The following is a 12,471-nucleotide window of genomic DNA, read 5'->3' as shown; positions in this document are numbered from 1 at the left end:
TTACTACACGGTACACCTGAAACTAATATAATACTGCATGTCAACTATATCAACTTAAAAAAAGAAAGAGAAAAAGAAAAGAAATCATAAGCTAAAGAAAATGAGAGAAGGAACAGCAAAGCAGAAGTTAGGCTGGAATACAAAACACATGCAAGGCAGGTTCAAGTTTGGAAAGATACAATAATAGGTCCAAGATACTACAGAGAAGTTTTAGAGCAGAGCTGGGGATAGCTTCATTGTTTATGATTCTCAGGTTACCATTACGTCCCCAGGCAAAGTCAGCTGCAAAATATATCCTCACTCTTATACCGTTTGGCTTATTTTTATCATTAAACAACAGTATCATGATCCTTGTACCTTTCTTGATTAAGAAGAAATTCTTCTAGAGCAGCATTATCCTAGATAACTTTCTGCAATAATAGAAATGTTCTATGCCTGTGCCATTAAATATGGTAGCCAGTAGCCACATGTGGCTGTTTAACACTTGAAATATGGGTAGTGCAACTGAAAAACCTGATTTTAAATCAGATTTTATTTTAATTAATTTAAACTTAAGTAGCCAAATGTAGCTAGTGGCTGTTGTATTTGACAGTTTAGTTCTAACGCATATATGCATGTGTATAAATTTCTTTGTCCTGGTAGTATCTTTCTCAGTTACGTAGCTTCCTAACTCAGAAGTATTTTTCATATGAGGTATATTTTCACCTAAATACTTTAATTACTTTTCTAACTAATGCATTTTATTCAAGAGAGTTTTTCAGATTATGAACTCAGTATTCTCTTGCCTCATGAGTTCCCTGGGTTAGTGCTAAGCACGATTTTGAAGCACTCAGATTCTGGTCCTCATTCATTCCTGAAAGCAGTCTTTCATTCTCTTAAACTATCAATCATTCATACCCTTCTCTCACTCCAGCTGACATTCCACTTTCAAAGAGGTGTGCTTTCTCTCCTGTTTCTTGCTTTTTTGATATGGCTTGTGGACACTTGCAGAGTGTAATAAAGATGCTGTCCAGAAAGCAGCTTCTGTGGTCACTGGGCAGTTGACAGCAGCAGCAATACATGGACTTATTTTAAAAAGCAAATACATATCCCTACTACAGGGAACAATATAGATACAAAATGCAGCTGTAGTATTTTTACAGTGCTCAGACAAGCATCAACGTAATAATTCTAAACTCCATATTAAAAACTGATTTTGGGGAGTTTTACTAAAATGCACATCCACACACATTGATATACAGAAAAAAGAAAGCACGCTTTAAATGGCAAGGGAAAAAATCAAAATAAAATCTTAACATATTTCATAAATATCCTGGAGATAAAATATCCCCGATATTTCAAAACTGCCTTAGTCATCTAGGGCACCAGTTTTTCATCAGATACAGCACTTGACACATAAAGGCATGGTATGAATGACAATTACTGTTTTGGGTACAAATCTGTACAGATCACACACAGGATCCAATACCAGTCAACTTCCCATAGCAAATCAATTTTTTCAAAATAAAGGGTACACTCAATGTTTATTTTCTGTTAAGGATGGGAAATTAAATGAAAGGGCAACAAGTGACATTAAAATCCTTATGCCCTAGTTTAGTTTTGCCATGGGAGCAATGAACAGATTTTATTAAATTTAACCTAATTTTGCTATGGCAACAGTTGTATCATATGAGATCATAGTCCGGGAGAAACACAGTATTTACTCTCTTATTCTAGCACTTTGAGCTTTCATAGTTTGACTTAAAAGCCATAGATTTTAACGCCAATGAGAAAAATATAGGAAGAGAGAGAGAGAAAGAGACATTTAGGATGATTAGAAAATTTACAATAAATGTAATTCATGCATCTTCCTTTGGAAGCCCTTTTGTGACATGAAACTTACTCAGTGGTTAGGGGGTTAATGAATGAAATGGATCACTGGATTAAAAATAAAAATCACTATTAAAAAAAAATGCGACACCAAGAGAATTAGACACTACATAATACTGTAACCACTGAGAATTCTCAACAGTAAAATAAAGCCTTGTAGTCCCAGCATTTTCATTAGTTTTCCAGTAGCGCTGGATGCGGGGTGAATTACAATGAGGTAGAAAGCAATGGCTGCTGCCTTTAAAGAACAGGCACTGTACAGAGGGAAAGCACTCCTTCAAGACACGCTGCGACGGTTATTGGCCTCTCTTGCCATATGTGTCTTACATTTTAACACCTTAAATTATCTCATGTGAGGGAATATTGCATTTATCCTGCAAGATGATAAATGCTAAATAGCTAACATAGTGAACCATGCTGCAATGTACATTTTGACTTAAGACTATAGAATTCTATATACCAGTTAAAACTTGTGCACAATTGGAATTAGAATTATGTTTAAATTATGTGTCTACTTAAGCTGATGCAAAAGTAACGTAAAGAGTGATTGAAACCCATACAAAGGAAAAAAAATCAGGTTATATTACCTATGAGACCATTTCAGTTCAAAAGGAGAAAGGTAGGGGGTGCAGAGATGCACTGACTACTGAAAAGTGAAACGTGACACTAAATCAGATTTTACAGAACAGATTTATATTTTACCCTGCATAGGTTTCTAGTCTCCCACTCCTACAAATAGGACTACTTTTGAACTACTAACTTGGAAAAAAATTAAAGGTCAAATATCTCATTAACAGATCTGCTCTTAAGTGTTAAGGCTCAGACAGGAAGATCACAGAAGAAAAAAACAAGAGTTAACACTTTCATACGCTGTAATTAGAAAGTGTGAATCCCATAACAACACTCCCAGTTTATGAGTCACCCACAAACCCAGTTTGTGGATGAATCACAAACTGGAGAACAATTATACCACAGAAGTCTACCCACTGGGCTGAAGGTTCTGAGCCCCATATCAGGCTTCCCAAATTGGAGGTCCAGCAATGGGAGGAGGAATTCCCAAAGAATCAGACTTTGAAGGCTAGCAGGATTTGATTGCAGGACTTTGATAGGACTGGGGGAAACAGAGACTCCACTCTCGGAGGGCACACACAAAGTAGTGTGCACATCAGGACCCAGGAGGAAAGAGCAGTGGCCCCTGGAAACTGAAGAGGAAACTGAACCAGAACAACCTGCTAGTGCTGGAGGGTCTCCTGCAGAGACAAGGGGTGGCTGTGGCTCACTGCAGGGACAAGGACACTGGCAGCAGAAGTTCTGGGAAGTATTCCTTGGAATGAGCCCTCCCAGAGTCTGCCATTAGCACCACCAAAGAGCCTGTAGCCTCCAGAACTGGGTCACCTCAGGCCAAACAACCTACAAGGAAGGACCTCAGTCCCACCCATCAGCAGACAAGTGGCTTAAAGTTTTACTGAGCTCTACCTACCAGAGCAACATGCAGGTCTACCCACCACCAGTCCCTCCCATAAGGAAGCTTGCATGAGCCTCTTAGATAGCCTCATCCACCAGAGGGCTGACAGCAGAAGCAAGAAAACTACAATCTTGCAGCCTGTGGAACGAAAACACATTCACAGAAAGACAGACAAAGTGAAAAGGCAGAGGACTAGGTACCAGATGAAGGAACAAGATAAAACCCCAGAAAAACAACTAAATGAAGTGGAGAGGGGCAACCTTCCAGAAAAAGAATTCAGAATAATGATAGTGAAGATGATCCAGGACCTCGGAAAAAGAGTGGAGGCAAAGATTGAGAAGATACAAGAAATGTTTAACACAGACCTAAAAGAAGTAAAGAACAAACAAACAGAGATGAGCAATACAATAACTGAAATGAAAAATACACTAGAAGGAATCAATAGCAGAATAACTGAGGCAGAAGAACGGTTAAGTGACCTAGAAGACAGAATGGTAGAAATCACCGCTGCGGAACAGAATAAAGAAAAAAGAATGAAAAGAAATGAGGACAACCTAAGAGACCTCTGGGACAACATTAAATGCACCAAAATTCGCATTACGGGGATCCCAGAAGGAGAAGAGAAAGACAAAGGACCCGAGAAAATACGTGAAGAGATTATAGTCAACAACTTCCCTAACATGGGAAAGGAAATAGCCACCCAAGTCCAGGAAGTGCAGAGAGTCCCAGGCAGGATAAAACCAAGGAGAAACACGCCGAGACACATAGTAATCAAATTGACAAAAATTAAAGACAAAGAAAAATTATTAAAGGCAACAAGGGAAAAACGACAAATAACATACAAGGAACTCTCATAAGGTTAACAGCTGATTTCTCAGCAGAAACTCTACAAGCCAGAAAGGAGTGTCAGGATATATTTAAAATGATGAAAAGGAAGAACCTACAACCAAGATTACTCTACCTGGCAAGGGTCTCATTCAGATTCGATGGAGATAGCAAAAGCTTTACAGACAAGCAAAAGCTAACCCAATTCAGTGCCACCAAACCAACTCTACAACAAATGCTAAAGGAACTTCTCTAAGTGGGAAACAAAAGAGAAGAAAAGGACATACAAAAAAATACCCCCCTAAATTAAGAAACTGGTAATAGGAACATACATATCGATAACTACTTTAAATGTGAATGGATTAAATGATCCAACCAAAAGACACAGGCTTGCTGAATGGATACAAAAACAAGACCCATATATATGCTGTCTATAAGAGACGCACTTCAGACCTAGGGACACATACAGACTGAAAGTGAGGGGATGGAAAAAGATATTCCATGCAAACGGAAGTCAGAAGAAAGGTGAAGCAGCAATACTCATATCAGACAAAATAGACTTTAAAATAAAGAATGTTACAAGAGACAAGGAAGGACGCTACATAATGCTCAGGGGATCGATCCAAGAAGAAGATATAATAATTATATACATACACACCCAACATAGGAGCACCTCAGTATATAAGGCAAATGCTAAGAGCTATAAAAGAGGAAATCAACAGTTAACACAATAATAGTGGGGGAATTTAACACCTCACTTACACCAATGGACAGATTATCCAGACAGAAAATGAATAAGGAAACACAAGCTTTAAATGACACGATAGACCAGATACACTTGATTGATATTTATAGGACATTCTATCCAAAAACAGCAGATTACACTTTCTTCTCAAGTGCACGGAGAACATTTTCCAGGATAGATCACATCTTGGGTCACAAATCAAACCTCAGTAAATTTAAGAAAACTGAAATCATATCAAGCATCTTTTCTCACCACAATGCTATGAGATTAGAAATAAATTACAGGGGAAAAAATATAAAAAACACAAACACATGGAGGGTAAACAATACATTACTAAATAACCAAGAGATCACTGAAGAAATCAAAGAGGAAAGCAAAAAATACCTAGAGACAAATGACAACGAAAACACAACAATCCAAAACCTGTGGTATGCAGCAAAAGCAGTTCTAAGAGGGGAATTTATAGCAATACAATCTTACCTCAGGAAACAAGAAAATTCTTAAATACACAACCTAACATTACACCTAAAGAAACTAGAGAAAGAAGAACAAACAAAACCCAAAGTTTCCAGAAGGAAAGAAATCATAAAGATCAGAGCAGAAATAAATGAAATAGAAACAAAGAAAACAAGAGCAAAGATCAATAAAACTAAAAGCTGGTTCTTTAAGAAGATAAACAAAATTGATAAACCATTAGTCAGACTCATTAAGAAAAAGAGGGAGAGGACTCAATAAATCAGAAATGAAAAGGGAGAAGTTACAACGGACATCGCAGAAATACAAAGCATCATAAAAGACTACTACAAGCAACTCTATGCCCATAAAATGGACAACCTGGAAGAAATGGAGAAATGCTTAGAAAGGTATAACCTTCCAAGACTGAACCAGGAAGAAACAGAAAATATGGACAGATCAATCAGAAGTAATGAAATTGAAACTGTGATTTAAAATATTCCAACAAACAAAAGTCCAGGACCATATGGTTTCAGAGGTGAATTCTATCAAACATTTAGAGAAGAGCTATCACCCGTCCTTCTCAAACTCTTCCAAAAAATAACAGAAGAAGGAACACTCCCAACTCCTTCTAACGAGGCCACCATCACCCTGACAACGAAACCAGACAAAGATACTACAAAAAGAAAATTATAGACCAATATCACTGATTAATATAGATTCAAAAATCCTGAACAAAATACTAGCAAAGAGAATCCAACAACACATTAAAAGGATCATACACCATGATCAAGTGGGATTTATCCCAGGGATGCAAGGATTTTTCAATATATGCAAATTATTCAGTGTGATACACCATATTAGCAAATTGAAGAATAAAAGCTATATGATCATCTCCATAGATGCAGAAAAAGCTTTTGACAAAATTCAACATCCATTTATGATAAAAACTCTCCAGAAAGTGGGCATAGAGGGAACCTACCTCAACATAATAAAGGCCATATACAACAAACTCACAGTCAACATTGTTCTCAATGGTGAAAAACTGAAAGCATTTCCTCTAAGATCAGGAATAAGACAAGGATGTCCACACTCACCACCATTATTCAACATAGTTTTGGAAGTCACAGCCATGGCAATCAGAGAAGAAAAAGAAATAAAAGGAATACAAATTGGAAAAGAAGAAGTAAAACTGTCACTCTTTGCAGATGACATGATACTATGCATGGAAAATCCTAAGAATGCCACTAGAAAACTACTAGAGCTAATAAATGAATTTGGTAAAATTGCAGGATACAAAATTAATGCACAGAAATCTCTTGCATTCCTATACACTAACAATGAAAGGTCAGAAATAGAAATCAAGGAAACAATCCCATTCACCATTGCAACAAAAGAATAAAATACCTAGGAATAAACCTACATAAGGAAGTAAAAGACCTGTACTCGGGAAATTATAAGACACTGTTGAAAGAAATTAAAGATGACACAAACGGATGGAGAGATATACCATGTTCTTGGATTCAAAGAATCAATATTGTGCAAATGACTATACTACCCAAAGCAATCTACAGATTCAGTGCAATCCCTATCAAACTACCAATGGCATTTTTTACAGAACTAGAACAAAAAATCTTAAAATTTGTATGGAGACACAAAAGACCCCGAATAGCCAAAGCAATCTTGAGGGAAACAAACGGAGCTGAATGAATCAGACTTCTTGACTTCAGACTACACTACAAAGCTACAGTCATCAAGACAATATGTGACTGGCACAAAAACAGAAATATAGATCAATGGAACAGGATAGATAGCCCAGAGATAAACCCACGCACCTATGGTCAACTAATCTATGACAAAGGAGGCAAGGATATACAATGGAGAAAAGACAGTCTCTTCAATAAGTGGTGCTGGGAAAACTGGACAACTACATGTAAAAGAATGAAATTAGAACACTCCCTAACACCATACACAAAAATAAACTCAAAATGGATGAAAGACCTAAATGTAAGACCAGACACTATAAAACTCTTAGAGGAAAACATAGGAAGAACACTCTTTGACATAAATCACAGCAAGATCTTTTTTGATCCACCTCCTAGAGTAATGGAAATAAAAACAAAAATAAGCAATTGGGACCTAAAGAAATTTAAAAGCTTTTGCACAGCAAAGGAAACTATAAACAAGACGAAAAGACAACCCTCAGAATGGGAGAAAGTATTTGCAAATGAAGCAACAAAGGATTAATCTCCAAAATATATAAACAGCCCATGCAGCTGAATATTAAAAAAACAAACAACCCAATCGAAAAATGGGCAGAAGTGCTAAATAGACATTTCACCAAAGAAGACATACAGATGGCCAACAAACACATGAAAAGATGCTCAACATCACTAACTATTATAGAAATGCAAATCAAAACTACAATGAGGTATCACTTCACACTGGTTAGAATAGGCATCAACAGAAAATCTACAAACAACAAATGCTGAAGAGGGTGTGGAGAAAAGGGAACCCTCTTGCACTGTTGGTGGGAATGTAAATTGATACAGCCACTATGGAAAACAGTATGGAGGTTCCTTAAAAAGTAAAAATAGAATTACCATATGACCCAGCAATCCCACTACTAGGCATATACCCAGAGGATACCATAATTCAAAAAGAAAACATGCACCCCAATGTTCATTGCAGCACTTACAATAGCCAGGTTATGGAAGCAACCTAAATGCCCATCAACAGACAAATGGATAAAGAAGATGTGGTACATATTTGCAATGGAATATTACTCAGCCATAAAAAGCAACAAAACTAGGTCATTTGTAGAGACATGGGTGGACCTAGGGTCTGTCATACAGACTGAACTAAGTCAGAAAGAGAAAAATAAATATCATATATTAACGCATTTTGTGGAATCTAGAAAAACAGTATAGATGAACCGGTTTGCAAGGCAGAAACAGAGACACAGATGTAGAGAACAAACATATGGACACCAAGGTGGGAAAGCAAGGGGGGGGTGTGAATTGGGAGACTGGGATTGACATATATACACTAATATGTATAAAATAGATAACTAATAAGAAACTGCTGTATAAAAAAATGAAATAAGATAAACTGCTACAAAAAAATTTTTTTAGGAAAAAAAAAAGGAAGTGTCATAAGCCCTACACTAGTTTCTGTCCTAATCATCCTATATTTAACACCTTCCAGTTCACTGAAATTGAACAATCATTATCAATTTCTGCTGGAATATGAATAACACATTGTCTTCAAGCCAGATTACAATGCCCTACCTATATACTTACTAATGTGTTATTCAACTGAGGAAGATGCAGAATTATAAAATATAATCCCTGCTCTCAAATTACTTATAGTCTGCTTAGGGATACATAACCATACATGGCTATGTAGGTAAATTAAATACAATTGTGGTCCTCAGATGGGCAACAGCAAGGCTCTGGGGGAAATATACATATAGAGGGAGCCATCTCCACTCATCAGTTTCATGGCAGTGCCACATCCTATCAGAGCTCCCCACCAAGGAAGGAAGTGAAATCACTGTTTGGTTGCAGTCAACATCGAAGTTTATCAGAAGAACAAAATATTTGCTGAACTTAAGGTCCTGAGTCTTTGTGTCTTGGGGTTTGTTCTGGTCTTGGTTTCCTATTTAAATTTTGTTTTCCTGTCCTGGATATTTTTAATGTACCATACGTACTTTTACTGTAGGCTTTCTCAAACCCTCTATGGAACAAACTGGAGCACAAATATGATTAAACAACCAAATGAAAAACAAATAAATGAGTACATTTTAAAAATTCTGTTATTACCATCACCAAAAACAAATGAATATCTGGGCAGGAAAACATGGTTAAATTAGCAATTGACTGAGACCTTGGCCTTCTATGTTATCTATGATTACATGGTTGAACTTGCACTTACAGAGTTGGAAAAACTGTAGCTGTAACTTTTCATACAGTATTCAGAGTAAAGTCTGACCATGATAGAATCACCTTTGCAATACTGAGAAATAAGGTCCTCAGTGGGGATGAGTACCACCACTCAAGGGTGGTGTAGAAATGTCATAAGGCTTACTCAGAACCACAACATTTTTCAAACATTTTCTACTTTAAATCTCAAGTTTTTACCTCTTAGATACAAGTTGCTATTATTTTGTTGAGATGTTTCATTTATAAAATGTTTCACTTCTCTCTCCCTTTGGGGGCTGGGGATTATCCCGAGGGTGTTGAGTGTCTGCTCTTTTCTTAATATAGTAGAAAGTATATACTTTAGCCTGTTCCAAAGTATTTTTGTTCCCAATCTTTACTCTAATTTTTAAGTTTCACTTTATTTGGAGATGAAACCATAAGGAAAAAATAAAAGCTAGTAGCTGTTTAATTCCTTCAGCAACTTTATAGATTCCAGGTTCTTGGTCTGTTTGGCCATACTAGAATTTATGAAAATCTAAAACATTAACGATGCCTGAAAGGCAGGCTGCCACACAGAGATGAACACATTGCCTGGTCTGATAGCAGAATTATAGAAATTTGAAACCTCAGCATTTTGAAGATCATTAAGCTATCATTTTTGTATGCGTTCAGAATATTTCATGAATAATGTTTAGATGGAGTTCATATAAACCCAATTCATATTAGAACTGAAATATTTTTTCTTTATAGAAAATGTAACTAGACAGTAAAAACAGATGTTTAAATATTTATAGTAGGCAACAGAAAACACTGTGGAAAAATTCAGTAAAAGCAGTGTTAGTAGTGCTTCCTGTCCCTTTTTATAGTACGGAAAAATATGAAGCACAAAGAATGTGATTATATATGCAGAAGATCAGCTCTTATGGTGTAAATTTTATATCTGCCATTACAGACCAACAAAGCATCTTTCACTGTCAAATTGAGTTAGCTGTGGAGCATATCACGGATGGCTTTAAAGCTATTTTCCATTAATAATAAGGCATTTAAAAATATGAAAATAAATTATTACAGTATATACCACTGGTGCTTTCAGTTTGCTGATTTGCGTGAATTAAATCCTATTTATAGGGTAGCATTATTGAAAGTGAATGGAAGAAAATGATCCAGAAAATCAGGACTTCTTTCACATTCACAAATTGGAAGCCTCATTCTCTCCAATGAAGTGAGTCAGCACTTCAGAATTAAAAATTCTACTCTGCAGCTAGTCTCAAGGTGCATTTTAAATGGGGTCACTCAAGAAAGTGAAAAGTGCAATGCAATTGCATTTAAGTTCCTTGGACTCTTTCAGGTGTGGGAGTTGAGTGATGAGTAGCTGATACGTGAACTGTAGCTAACCCCTTTTATAGCATATTTTTAGAGTTCAATAAAATAAAGGAGGGAAGTGTTTTGTGTTAATGTTTCCTGTGTATAAGAGATGATAATAAAATATTTTTTTACATGGAAACTAATTTAGCAGAGATTCTCTTAATATATATTTTCCTTTTTATCTATTATTATCCTTCTCCTAAACCACTAGGCTAGGCAAAGTCTGTAACAGTGGTCGATTGAATCTGCGGTTGCCTGGACATATGTTTTAAATTTGACCCAAATTACGCATACGACCCAAAAGTATGCATGGACAGAGTATAAAGCTTTTATTGACGATAGGCTACATTTCAGGTTGTATTTCACATTAGATTGAGAGGTGAGTTGGCTTTTACCCTTAAAATAATCATCTTTTACCTCCAAATAAGAGGGAAAAAAATATTTTAAAACCTTGAAAATGTTTCTTTCTGACTTAACGCTCAATCTGTTGTGTTCTCTGTCCATGAACTAAGAATTCTTTCTGCACCAACTTTTCAAGGTAGGAATCAAAACAATATTGAAATAGTTAAACTTTTTCCTAAGAATTGCCCCATGATTTAAAAAAGAAAAAATTCAATATACGGACAAACTAATAGAATAAATATAGCCAAAGACTGAAAGTAAAGTTCAGAAAAACTCCCCGAATATGTATGAAAAAAGTCTAAGTAATGGATAATTTCGGAAATAAGACTTTGAGGTTAACATCTAGGAAGATCAAGATCTTTTTATTAGGATTTTCAGAAGCAGATAATAGTCAAAACAGAGGGGAGAAAATAATAAATGAAATCATAGAAGAATTCTACACAAAGCCGATAAAAGCTATACCAGTATTCAGACTGAAGAAACTCACTATGTGTTGGGTCAGATTAAAAAAAAAATCTAATAGTCAGATATTACTATTCTCAGTTATAATTCCATGGATTAAAAAATGTGTGTGTGTGCGTGTGTGTGTGTATCCCTACATACTTCTAGAGAGAAAACAGTAAGCTACAAAAGATACAAGAACTACACTAAAATTACATTTCTCACGAGCCACACTGGATTCTAGAAGATAATGGAGCAATATTTTCAAAGTTCTCAGGGAAAAAAACTTTAGCCAAAAATCTTTTGTCGTCAAAACTATCTATTAATTAAGGCAACAATAAAAAATATTCAAATATGCATAGATATAAGCCATTTAATACTATCCACAATTCCTATATGAAAAATAAATATTTGGAGATTTACTTAAATGAAATGACAATGAATCTAAGAAAAAAGATAACTTGAGATGTCAGAAACAACAGCAGCAGATTGAATCTACTTGATCTTGATTCTTGGAATATTTTCCTTTAAAGAAGACAGGATTAATGGCATTTCCTCTTCTGTGGGTCTGTTCACCTTGCCACCATACTTAGTTCTATGCTTAATAATATTTATATAATTAGAATATTGTAAATGCTGTCTATTGGTTTTTTAGCCTCCTAAACTCAACTAATGAGAAAGTACAGAGGACTGAGTTCTAGTTATGGAAAAGAATTTAATAGTTTATGGCAATGTAAAATAATACTATAAGAAAAATCAAGAAATGTAGGAACATATTATTTAAAACTATGATGGTAGGCATCAGAAGAACAAAAATAATACATTTTAGAAGTGTTTGGTTTTTTTTTTCAGGGAGAGTAATGTTGGAGGAACATTTTCATTTTATACTTAAAAAAACTATATGCATATATTACTTTCCTAGTTTTAAGAAAAGCTTAAAATTTAAAGGGCACTTTCATCAATAGGGGATTGTTAGACTATAG

General features: G+C 35.6%; 1 protein-coding gene across 1 annotated transcript in view; it reads right to left on the bottom strand.

Annotated features, from left to right (window-relative positions):
• The window catches only part of SMYD3 (SET and MYND domain containing 3), a 719,303-nt gene that overhangs the window by 442,332 nt on the left and 264,500 nt on the right, over positions 1 to 12,471 (bottom strand). The gene's annotated exons all lie outside the window — the stretch shown is intronic.

Source organism: Stenella coeruleoalba, assembly GCF_951394435.1.
Source record: "Stenella coeruleoalba genome assembly, chromosome: 1".
Taxonomy (NCBI): domain Eukaryota; kingdom Metazoa; phylum Chordata; class Mammalia; order Artiodactyla; family Delphinidae; genus Stenella; species Stenella coeruleoalba.
This window is presented reverse-complemented; position numbering and strand designations above follow the sequence as displayed.